The sequence below is a fragment of the Nanorana parkeri genome, unplaced genomic scaffold (assembly GCF_000935625.1).
Source record: "Nanorana parkeri isolate BGI_ZX_2015 unplaced genomic scaffold, ASM93562v1 scaffold37, whole genome shotgun sequence".
Taxonomy (NCBI): domain Eukaryota; kingdom Metazoa; phylum Chordata; class Amphibia; order Anura; family Dicroglossidae; genus Nanorana; species Nanorana parkeri.
The window spans coordinates 363,495-376,381 of record NW_017306305.1 but is presented as its reverse complement, the minus strand read 5'-3'; the positions used below and the strand labels follow the sequence as shown (position 1 = coordinate 376,381).

General features: G+C 40.7%; 1 protein-coding gene across 1 annotated transcript in view; it reads left to right on the top strand.

The window, feature by feature from the left end:
- Window positions 1-1,599: 1,599 nt before the first annotated feature.
- The window catches only part of LRRC3B (leucine rich repeat containing 3B), a 143,403-nt gene continuing 132,115 nt past the window's right edge, over window positions 1,600-12,887 (top strand). Inside the window, exon 1 of the mRNA XM_018570099.1 lies at window positions 1,600-2,035. The gene's annotated coding sequence lies outside the window, so the exon portion shown is untranslated. The remainder of the gene's footprint in view (window positions 2,036-12,887) is intronic.

The window sequence follows — 12,887 nt, the reverse complement described above, 5'->3', positions numbered from 1 at the left end:
TATTGTACGATCGCGGGATTTCCTGTGATTCTCGTATGATAATTGTAGTGTATGGGCACCTTTAGGATAAAAACACTGTCTGGTTAATCCCTATCCTAGCCCAAAATTTGTTTTATTGTTGAATAGGATGGGTGACATTTTACCTCACTTCCTGTCCTTGCAACCACTGTCTATAAGACAGTGCTACCTGTATATGGTTTATTTGAGCCCCCTTAGACAAAACAAGTACTTAACCCTTGCAGTGCAGGGGTAGCCACACTGCAAGGGTAAGTGGTGTTCTTCTTTAACTGATATCAAAGGCTGTGTAAACTAGACTGTAGAGGTGTTGCATGGGTCCATTAAAGCCAAGTAATAATTTAATTTCTATTACCACTCCAAGATCACTCCCTTGATGAACTAGAATCTCATGTTTAATTTACTAATTTGTATTGAGATTGTAGTCCATCACAAGAGCGAGCATGGAGTGTTGGCTACTTTACCCTCCAGAAGGAAGGACAGTGTCAGCACAAATTCAGAGATGATTTGAGGATCTACAGCTGAGTGATACACAAATAAGATACGTTTTTGTTAAAGGAGAACTATGGGGTCAGTGTTTTTCCCCATAGTTCTCCTTAGGGTAACGGGAGGACACAAACTAGCGTCCTTCCGTTACCCTAAGCTCAGTATACCGCGAGCTACAGCTCGCGGTATACTGAGACGCCGCAGCCGGAGCGGATCACGACTTAGCTGACGGGATCCGCCCAGCTGCGTGAGTGACAGGTGGCTCTGCCTATCTAGAGGTAGAGTCAGCTGTACCCGCCCCCTCCCCCGTCCGTTCCGCCAGTCAGCGCTGGCAGAGCGGGAAGAGGGGAATCCAGCCCCTCCCCCTGTCCCGGCAGAGATCCGTGACAGGATCGAGAGGCGAGCGAACCCGGTATGTGTTCGCTCACCTCCCGATCTACTGAGCCGACCTGGGACAGTCTCATTGTCACAGGTCGGCTAGAACTATGAGGTGAGTGAAAAGTACTCACCTCATAGTTCTCCTTTAATATTTAAGGTACGTGAATGCATTTTTAAGGTTTAACGTCTGAGTTTACTGTCACTTTAAGAGGGATGCTCAATAAAATCAGTGGACGAAAGGGGGGGGCCAAAGGTCAAAATGTGCATCAGGGCCCATGGGTCTATAGCTGTACTGCTTATTCCCAACACAGCTCCCCAAATCAACTATGTGCACATATATCCAGAAATGCAACATATGAGCTTGCTGCAATACCAGGAACCCATATCATTTCAAATAACAAACAAAAAGCCCTACAGATCATACCAAGCCTCACTAAATCCCAGAACCTGTTAATGAGCCAATCCCTCAACTAAATGCATAATTTCCCTCCAACAATTCGCATATTTTACACTGGAGCGAATGATTCAGTTACCCATGCCTTTCCTTACCCAATACATGAAAGTATTGCACAATTTAGCAGAGCTGCTTTTTCAACCTGGAGGAATTATTCATGCCAGACAGGTTCCTGCAATGTGACTGGTAAAAAAGCAGAGGAGGAGAAAGGGAACATTGCTACAGAGCGAGAGAAAGAGGAAAAGAAATTCTGATGGCTTCTAAGAGATTGTTAGCTGGAAAGAGGGTCATGCCTGAAAATCAGAAACACTCCAGAGATATGACACTCTTGTAGAGTCACAATCACACCCACCCACATCCACAGCAGCAGCACCCAGCCCTTCAGTGGTGAATGTTGCTGAGCAGATCCACAGTCAGACTGTGCTGGGTGTGTGTGTGTTCATCTTCTTCATTGTCTGGCTAGTCCACACACACATACACATACACACACACAGACAGACACACACCGGTCTCTCCTCCCTTGGGCTGCAGCAGGAGGGGCACTGGATGCTGGAGAAGCCTGCGATCCTCAGGATGGATGGAGATCAGTGACTGCACGGATCATCGCCTGCGATCTCTCTGACACCCGGGCTATAGGAGACCACAAGCAGCATGTTGTCGCTGTCTTCATCCCCTTCCAGCGGCGTCAGGTAGTTCCTCCAGGTAAGGGAGCTTCCACTTGTATTTTCCAATGACGCCTGTTGCGCTTCAGCTGTCTTCCCAGCATTGCCTTCCATGATCCCCATCCCCGATGTCGGCCGCCTATTGCTGGTGCTGATGCTGGAGCTGAGCGGCGATCGCGGTCGCTATAGCAGCCTGTATCGGCATTCAACTACCGTCAAGTTTGATGGAGGAGTTCCTGCCAATGGCAAAGTGCTCATCATGCATCATAGCTGAGCTTTCATTGGGATGATGATCCCTATTGTTTCTAATGGATGTGACAGTATTTCACCTATTCCTGACTAGTTTGATTCTTGGACACCTATTCTCTACCTGGCTTCTGTATCTGATGCTGAAACTGAACCCAGTTATTCTAAGATGATCCTGTTCTGTTTTCTGATAATAAAAAAAAACCTGATGCTGCGAGTGAGCCTGCATTATATCCTTCCTGCGTGTAATGTATGGAAGTATTTGTCGGGTATAAGCTCCAGATTTAGAGATCCTCTCTTTTATTCTGATGCTTTCTGGTAATGCTGCTGATAAAAAAGGTCTGCCTTGCTCTGTTCCATATGCTGGGAATGGGCTCCCCTGTTCTAGTGAGGGACTAAACCCAGTATTTGTTCCTTGTTTGGAGGTAAACTCTCTAATCAATGCTCATAAATGAGATCACAATGTATTACCCCAACAAAATGAGTCCTATTTTATTTTTGTGTTCACTTGGTCTTGGCTACTCAGAAAAAAGTCACAGCCTGCATTTGCTTCTTGGATTTCATTCCCCCACCAATGAGCCCTATTTTATTTTTGTGTTCACTTGGTCTTGGCTACTCAAAAAAAGTTGCAACCTGTATTTGCTTGTTGGAATTCTTTCCCCCAACCAAATAAGGCCAGTTTTGTATTTTTGTGTTTACTTGGTTTTGGCTAATCATAAAAAGTCTCAGCCTGCATTCGCTTCTTGATATTCATTCTGTTTTATTCCAGAGTTTCCAACAGCTGAGAGTTAATAAATCACAATGACCTACCCATTAACCTTACCATTAAATATCTCCTGTATAATATAATTGCTTGAAATGTATACTGGCCTGTTCTCATTCTAGTTCTATAGCTAGAATGTGGCTCTTTTCATTTGTGTTGACTCTTCAAAAAAAACCTTAATTTGACAGATTTGCTTTCAGTTTTGGGAATGATGCCCATTCCCTGTATGATTCTGAGTGGAGTATAACTTACTACAAAAAAAGTATAGAGTGGGCAGGAGCACACCACTCAGCCTGGGGTCTGTTTGCACTATTTCCTCCTATAATTCTCTAGAGGAACAGAATTGTTGATTCAAGTCAGGCATGTCAGTAGATGACAATACTGTTTGTTCTAGAAGTCTGTGATACTGGAAATTAGGCTCTTTTTTGTTCAGATGTTCAGATAGATCTATCTATCTATCTATCTATCTATCTATCTATCTATCTATCTATCTATCTATCTGTCTGTCTGTCTGTCTGTCTGTCTGTCTGTCATGTCTATCTTTCATACCTGACTAATTATTTTCCTATTGAGATCTGGGAGTGATATATGCAATATACATACATACATAATGGCCACATGACTGTAGTTGTATACCCTAAAAAACAAAACACATTCGATACAACGTATAACTAACCTAGTTCAATTGCATAGCTGTATGTCAGTCCGGATCAGTTTTCCATGGAATCACAGAGTACAAAGAGCATGCTGTTTATAAGGAGAGGGATATAATGAGGTTATTTATGAATACAGCTGGTGATCTCTGAGACAAGAGCCAAGCCTGGGCACTGTGCCCCCTTGCCCAGTCCTTGAGCTTGAGAATTTTCCTATATGTTAATTTATATGCAGTGTATGTATTCACACCACTGTGGTGGTAACAATGAAATGAGCAGAGTTTGTTAGAAGCAGTAGGCATCGATAGATGGAGGAAAGCATGCAATGTAAATTTCTGCAGCCTGTGGATTCCTCACAGTACTGCGTGCACACCCTTTGTAATGTAGCCACAATACATTCTAATTATTTCACAGTCGTGTTGGATTGAACTGCCTGCAGACAGTGTGATAAGTGCTGTTTATTATGCTGGGTGCTGTGAAGTCAGACTGTATACGTCTTAGGATTTATAACAGGGTAGCTTAGACAAGCAGAATACTGGGTGGAAGGAAGGAAAGAGTCAATGAAATTAGTTTTGATTGTAAACGAAAGAATCGAGCCTCTAGTCATTGCAACATCTCATTTGAGTATGTTGCACGAAATGGCAGTGTTGCATCTTTTTATTTGTTAATAATTTGTGCATGTTACATGGTTATCATGTTACCTGTATAGTGGCCTATCAATGCTATACAAATGTATTTATTGTTTTTAGCGACCAATTAGATACAAATCTTTATTTGTTTGTTCTTTCTAGGTTATTAAAAAATGGCTAACATTTTTTACTTGTTGGCTTTTTATTTTACGTGTTTGCTTTGCTTTTTGCAATATAATATATATCATAAGGATAGAGTTTATATATATATATATACACACACACATAATCAGTCAAAAGCTATCCAACAAGAATATTTTGGAATATCCTTTATTACCGGGGAAATCAACTAGTATTAAGGGGCACAGATTAGATGTCTCAGTGGTATCTAAAGGATTAGAACTTGCCCTAAATTCAGAGCCATGTGCTAGGTAACCTATAGCAAGCAACCAGGACATGGGTTTGTATCAATTACTGCACTTAGCACCTCATCTTCTCTCTTTGTACTGTCATATTAAATAAACCCATTATTGTCATTGCCCTTGCTCTCTGGGTACAAATAATCGTATAATACTAGTATTCATGGCATTCCTATAATTAATTTGGTATTCCCCACAAACGATCCAGAGATGTCAATTTAGGCCTACACCCATGGGGTGTATACTTTTCATCCAAAGGACATTCTAAGGAAGTATTAGTTAAAAACTGGTATAAAGCTTAAATTCAAACTGTATTTTACTGAAGCAGTAGACAATTGCTATAATTTTTCATAAAACGTGTGCCATATTCTTTTTGGAGATTAGTAATTATTAAAAAATGAAGATGAATTATTCATTTTGAATCAACCAAGAAGAAAAAAACAAAAGAAAAATCAAAGCTAATCCATATAGATATAAAGCACACTCATTCCCTAAAGCTAAAAATCGGATTTTACTTACAGCTTTGTTCTGTCTATTTACTGGGTCTCTAATGACGCATATCTGATTTACTGTACTGAAGCATCAAAAAGTTAAAATAAACGTTAAAGCAATACAATACACACAGGGGAATTCCTCTCTTGATTCAATGTATATAGTTTGTGCCCAAAAAAAAAAAGCATTTCAACTAACGATAGCCCAACAATGACATTAGCATTGATAATTATTATAGTTTTAATGCAATATATCTTAACTATGTTATATTCATATCTAAATCCTAGTCAAGTCAGATTATTGGCCTTTGTATACATTATACTCCAATAAGTCTTAAAGTATTATTTAACTCTCAAACTTTTTTTCAATAATGAATCCAGATCATACAAATATACATTGCCCAGCCCCAACAAAGCATGGGCTTTTTTGCCCAAATACTTACAATCATCATGTGTCTGAACAGCTGCTTCCAAGTCTCTCTGCTCAGCTTCCCTGAACTTCCTGTCCAGTACAGTATCACAAGGGACAGAGCAGACTACAGCAACTGTTCATCTACAAGCTTGGGAAAGGGAGGAGAGGGGAGCAGGGGGAGGGAAGTAGCTTGATTTGCTGTGTCTGTGTGTATGTGGAGACATGCACAGCCTACTAGTGCACACAAGGGTGACTGCGTAGCACTCTGCTTGAGAAAGGAGTCACTCTAAAACAGGAAGTCAGGACCAGCCCTCAGGGGACCAGCTAATTCGGCAGGAAACGAAAACTTTTAAACATCAAGAAGCAATATTCATTTTAAGTGATTTTATCATCATTTGACATAGCTTAAAACCTTTTTTACTTTAATATAACTTTGAAGTGAACCTGTGACCAGGCTATATTCAAATGCCTAACAAGTAGTAAATGAGCTTTAAAACAAGCCACCATTGATCTCTATTGCTGCAGGAACTTAAAGTATTATTAAACTCTGAAATGTTTTTCACTATTGAATCCAGATCAAACAAATATACATTGCCCAGCAAAGTATTTCTTTACAATTTTGTCCAAGCACTTACAGTCATCCTGTTTCCAAACAGCTGGCTTCAACTCTCTCGGCTTTACTTCCCTGAACTTCCTGTCCAGTACAAGATCATAAAAGACTGCACAGTCTTTAGCAGCTGTCCATCTACCAGCTTGGAGAAGGGAAGAGGGAGGAAGTGGGAAGGGAGCAGGGCGGAGTCCACTGACTTGCCTTGCTGTGCCTGTGTGCATGTGGATACAAACACAGCTTACTAGCAAACACAAGGGTGGCCCCATAGGACCCTGCAAGGGAAAGGAGCCACCCTAAAACAGGACCAGTGCTCAGGGCACTAGCGGATTCTGCAGGAAATTAAACTTTTAAACATCAAGGAGCAGCATCTATTGTAAGTGATTTAATCAGCATTTTAAAAAGTTTGACTTAAAATCACTTTAACATTCACAGCAGAAGCACTGAAGGCAAGGGAACAAAACAAGCCCTCCTCACAGTAAGGGCTTGTTTTAAAGCTTGCTTACTGCTTGTTAGAAATATGTACAGTATATGTGAGAATGTCCAAGCCTCACCACAGGTTCACTTTAAATTATTTAAATATATTTTGAACATGAAACTGAACTTAGGACAGAAGAAAATTATGTGGCTTTAAAGTAGCTAGCATATCTTACCTCTTTTCCTCCTCTATAATACCCATGCTTCCCCCTCTGCCTGTAATCAATCAGCCACCACTGTGCAATATCATGTGGGGTCCTTTGCTTCTGATTTATTTGCCTTTTACCACTAGCTCCTAATCAGCCCATATTTAGGGGCCTAGTGGTCAGGCCATGTGATCAAGCCACAAAGGAAATGCCACTACCCATGAACAGTGAAATATAGAAGTGTTACGCTTTGGTGTATGAGGCATTAGATATCACATGACCTGGAGTTTCTGGAGTTTTATAAGGAATAAAGGTTGTTACAGCATGTTATTAATATCAGTGTGTTCATGAAATTATTTAAAGGGAAAACTTCACTAAATACAAAAAGGTACAATGAAGTACAATAACTTTTTTTTTTATAAGGAGTAGGGAAAAATTAAAACTACCATCTGATAATTTTTTGCTGTCTGTGTCCTGCTGGGGAAATCTACCTTCACTTTCTGTCTTGGAGATACAACAGGATGTGAAAAAAAGGGGAGGGGAACTCTCTTCTTGAACAGTTGTCCCCATTGTAAGATTTCCCTTCACGTCTGACATAACATATGTAAAAATCAGGATTTCCCATAATTTTCTCTCTTGGCAGGCCAAAAGTGTTGCCTTTGAATACACTTTAACATTGTGATCTGGATTTACTTCAATGTAGAGTGTTTGTTGCAAGAAAAAAAACATAGAACTTTTTATTTGGGCAACATGTATGACACGTATCAGTGTGCCAATGTCTGGGATTCAGGTTTAATTACCTCACATTTCTATTTTAGGAAAAATGCTTTGGCTGGAAATTTGCAGTAACATGCTACACATATTTAATTGGTTATTCAATTAGCAAGGTTAGGTGACATTTAAATGTAGGCCAGTGGTATTTATATTGTAAGTTTTGGATATCTTTTTGCACCAGGCTCCCAACTGTATGATACTTAATTACCTCTTCAAGGAAGGAGAATTCAGCCCAAACACTTTTTTTTTATATATTTGGATTACTATGATTGAAGTAAATGCATTATATGCCTATATTTGACTTTTATTGCCTAGTTTGTTTGTGACAAATGCAGCTAAATCCAGTTAGCAACATTTTTCATTATTCTGTATCTGAGATCTGGTTTTGGTATTATTGTTGCATGATGTGGTTTGATAAATGTGAGAAGGAACCTGAAGCCAAGAAGGAATACACAACTTCAAGTAACTAGTGAAACCATTTGGTAACCTACTAAAGCATTGTAGCATATAGCAGTTGTGCTTAAATGAGAAACATTTTCCAGTTGACCTTAATCTGAATTCTCAATAACAAAATGCATCTATATCACATGAAGAGAACCTCAAAGGGTCAGAAGGAGGGCAGGGGGGAAATGTTGTTTCAAGCTTGAGCAGTACCCTCTATCTTTAAACATCCCAGGCCAGGAGGCATTGTAAGATTCTCACAGCCACAGGCATGACTCCCTGTGACAGATGCATGAAGGAATTGGTAGTTTCACCACAGCTGGAGAGCTGAAGTTTGCCCACCCTTGTCTAAGGCCATGTTGAAACTGTGGAAAATGGCATTCTTTGCATCAGATGTTCTGTCTGTGACAAGTAGAAAGAAAGGTGTTGCTCCATCACAAAAAGGGACTAGGTACAGCACAGCAAGGCCTAAATAAAAAGCTGAAGTATTGAGCATGGGCAATACCACATCCCATTTTTGGGTAGCTAAGGAAACTTCATAAATTTAACTTTAGGAAAACTACAGGAGGGAATCCTTCTACATTTGTACAGGGAACTGGGGGGTGGGGGGATGGGGGGATTAAGCCTTGTGGACCTTCTTGCTCCCTTGTAAGAAAGAAAAAACTTAAATACAGATTTTTCATGGTTTTTGGGACTGGTACCTCAAGTGTGCGCCATAGATGATTTATATTATTATTTAACTTGGGTTTGTGGCCCCGGTGGCTTAGAAAATAAAACTGAATTCACTGAGCTGCCCCGCATTGTTATCTCAAGATAGTACAGCAATAGTTTTGAAAATCTAAATGTGTTGTTTGATCAGTATTTCAAAACACTGTTAGCATTCATCCAACAGAGCGAAAGAATTGGCCTATTTGAACATATCAAGTTATTTTTCCATATACAACAATGTCAACATGTCAGCCATTGAGCCGCTAAATCCCTACGATCCATCATTCCAATCATAAAACACTCTTCTAAATAGCCCAGGGGCACCAGGCTTGGGCTTTTTGCATCACTCCCTCTTTGACCTTTAGCATGATCATGTCTTCCTTCCTTTATGCATCTGTGGTTACAGAGATGCTCATACCTATTGAGACATCATAATTCTTCAAGAGTTGCTGGAGGAGAAGAATCCTAAAAAATGGTGGGGCTCAAGATAAGTAGTGATGGCTATGCCACTGATTTAGTTGTTAGGAGAGGGGGAGACTGGTTATGGGCGAGAGCTGACTGGGGTCTGAAAATCGTGTAAATAGTCACCCGGCTGCTCTTTCATGTAACCTTTGCCCGTGCTGTAACAATCCTTCTACATTTCAGAATGCTGGCTTGGGCATCGAGAAAGCACAGACTACTTTTTAGTGAATTGACCAACCCAAATCAGTAAAGTTTTGCCCAAGCACCTACAGAAAAGGAGACGAACATTAGAACACATAAAACATAGCAGCAGCGGTGCAGAAGAAAAAGTTGAGCCACTGTGTGGCTTGTCCTATAGTGCACAAGCTGTGGAGTGACTCAGTAACAATCCGAATTAAAATGCTTCCTACCCCCACTCTACCAATGCTAAGGACCAAAAATAGGGTTCATTATAATTCCTGATCATGAGTCTGAGGGGCAAAAAAAACCCTTTGTTAATTAAAGTTGCTCTCACTACTAATTTTAGATATTTTTAATCTCTGTTTTTGAACTGTTCACCTATACAGCTGTTACATATTTGGAACATTCTATATCATGTGATATATTTCTTCACTCTGAGTGAGGCCATAATGTTTTTTTTGTAAAGTTGTGTTCCTATAATGTAGATCGATTAATAATGTCTGCTCATTTAAGAGAGGTTGAGTGTACTCTCTCATGCTCAACCTTTACACACTCGTTTGTTTCATTTCAGTTTTTCTAAAAAGTAAATATTTGGCTTGGTATCCATCTGAATGTAATGTTTAACTTTCTGCAGCTAATCAAAAAAGAGTGACAGCAGAAAAAGACCAAGTAGTCCATCAAGCCTGTCCCTTTTTTGATTTGTGTTTATTTTTGTTTTCTATTATTTACTTTTATGTCTCTATGTTTGCCCCATGTTTAAATTCAATTACTGAGAACTGACCCACTGCTGCTGGAAGTTTGTTCCAAGCATCACTAGTCTTTTGGTAAAATAATACTTTCTAGCGTTAGATTTGATCTTTCTTATTGCTAGTTTTAGATCATGTCCCCCATGTTCTTAATCTTAGCTTCATATTGAAATTACTGTCATCCTGGACCTTATTTATACCCTTAAAGTATTTAAAGGTTTCAACCATGTCCCCCCCTTTATCTTTTTTCCTCAAGACTGGACCTCCGTCCTCCTGCTGGTGATCCCCCTAGTGATGCACCCCAGAATTCTATTCACTTTGACTACTGCCAGGCCACGTTTTCTACTACTTTTGCAATCATCTGAAATAAGCATCCCCAAATCTTTTTCCTCTGTAGTTTTGGAAAACACTGTACCCTCAATATTGTTCTCTATCAGATTTTTCTTTGTCCATAAATTAATTATTGTGACTATTAATGTAATGCAATGTACATGTTTTTTTCTATTACTCCTTATGTCACTTTGTCACATTAGTGACAGGGGAGGGGCTGGATTCCCCCCTCCCCGCTTCGATCCTTCAGCGCTGACTGGCGGAACGGACGGGGGAGGGGGCAGGTACAGCTGGCTCTGCCTCTAGATAGGCAGAGTCAGCTGTCACTCACGCAGCTGGGCGGATCCAGACATAATTGTCGGGATCCATTTCAGCTGCGGCGTCTCAGTATACCGCGAGCTGTATACGGTGTATACGAGCTGTAGCTCGCGGTATACTGAGCTTAGGGTGATGGGAGGATGCTAGTTTTTGTCCTCCCGTTACCCTTAGGAGAACTATGGGGAAAAGCCCTAACCCCATAGTTCTCTTTTAAGATCTAAACCCAACTGTTGAACGCAAGTACACACCAATCAGCCATAACACTATGACCATCCAGCTAATGTTGAGAAGATCCCCGTTTTTGCCACTAAAACACCCCTGACCCATCGAGGCATGGACTCCACTAGACCTCTGAAGGTATGCTGTGGTATCTGGCACTAAGCCGACAGTAGCAGGTCCTTTAAGTTCTATAATTTGCAAGGTGGGGCCTCTATGAATCGGACTTGTTTTTACAGCACATCCCACAGATGCCTGATATGATTGAGATCTGGAGAATTTGGAGGCAAAGGCAACACCTCAAACTTGTTGGTAAGTTCCTCAAACCATTCTTGAACCATTTTTGCAGTGTGTCAGGGCACATTATGCTGCTTAAAGAGGTAACTGCCATCAGGGAAAACCATTTCAATGAAGGAAGCAACAATGTTTAGGAAGGTAATATGTGTCAAAGTATGGCACGACCAAAGGTTTTCCAGCAGAACATAGAATCGCATTCCCTTCGCCAACTTGCCTACCTCTCAGTTGTCATAATGTTATGGCTGACCACAGCATGCTTGTATATAAAGTAAAGAGCAGCCAGAAAGTTATATAAACTGGGAAGGAAGAACGTCTTTTTTTTTTTTTAATGCGAGATTTATGAGCACAGAACTGTAACAGCAATGTATAGAAACATTTGCATGATTTTTAGGCTCGTAAGAAAATATAAAAAGGAGTACTCCAGAGTACATATAGAAATCTCATATGGTTAAATATAACGTTATTATGTACAACTATAGGCTTCTGTATGGCAGTGTAACCATGTAGCAAATTTAGTTACTATGAGGGTTATTCACAAAGTTGCCGAATAATCTAGCTGTAGCTTCGGCTGATCCTTCGGCTAGCTTCGGCCCCAGAACTGAAGGGCTGCTGTACGGGCTATTCACTATAGCCCGTACAGCTCCCGAAGTTGGTCGAGCTGCTCAGTCGAGCCGAAGGCATATGCTTCGGCTTGACTGAGCCAAGGTGAAAGCTGAAGCTGGCCGACCGACAGCCTGCTTCTGACAGCTGGGCGGAGCCAGCCGTCATCTCAGCAAGCCGATGTAGAGCTGATTTCAGTCGGTGTACCTGAAGTGAATAGCATGAACAGCGTTCGGCTCACTTCACTTCGGGTCGGCTATTCACACGGCTGCCTTTGGCAGCTTTGTGAATAACCCTCTATGTGATGCACAAGCCTCATAAAGTAAACAAAAACCTTTTTTACCTTCCCTGACTTAGCCAAACCCTCCTACATTTGTGTCTCATATGCTCCCGCTCCCAGACATGGCAGCTCACAGTGGGAGGATTTGAGCAACAGAGGCAGTGCTGTCAATCTAGAAATAAGCAGTCAGGACTAGATGTTGCCAAATGCTAATGAACAAGCTACAGGCATGTAAATCACCAGTGATAATGCTGATAGCCACCCCCCAGCAACATTTGTTTATCGCACTGTAGTGCAATTAGGCATATTCTACATGAAATTGTCAACTCTGCTCAGAACTCACGAGCAGTGCAGCATTGTTGGCATACCAGTACATGAAAATGCATAGGGAGAACTTCACTGGCATGCTCAACAGGTATTTGTGGGACTTTGCAGAAATAATGTAAGTGCAGATGCACTCATAATTAAGTGCTGCAGCACGTATTGTTTTTTAATGGGAGGCCATAATTCTACTATGGTTTCCATAGTGTAATATATGTTTATTGGATTTCGGAACCATATGATATGTCATACAGAATAAATATTTCTGGAATGCAGTCTCAACCATCAAATATTCACATATTTTGTGATTTTATATTAAATTAACCAGAGACATGACATGAATGTGTCATCAGGATATACATTAAATCCTTGCATT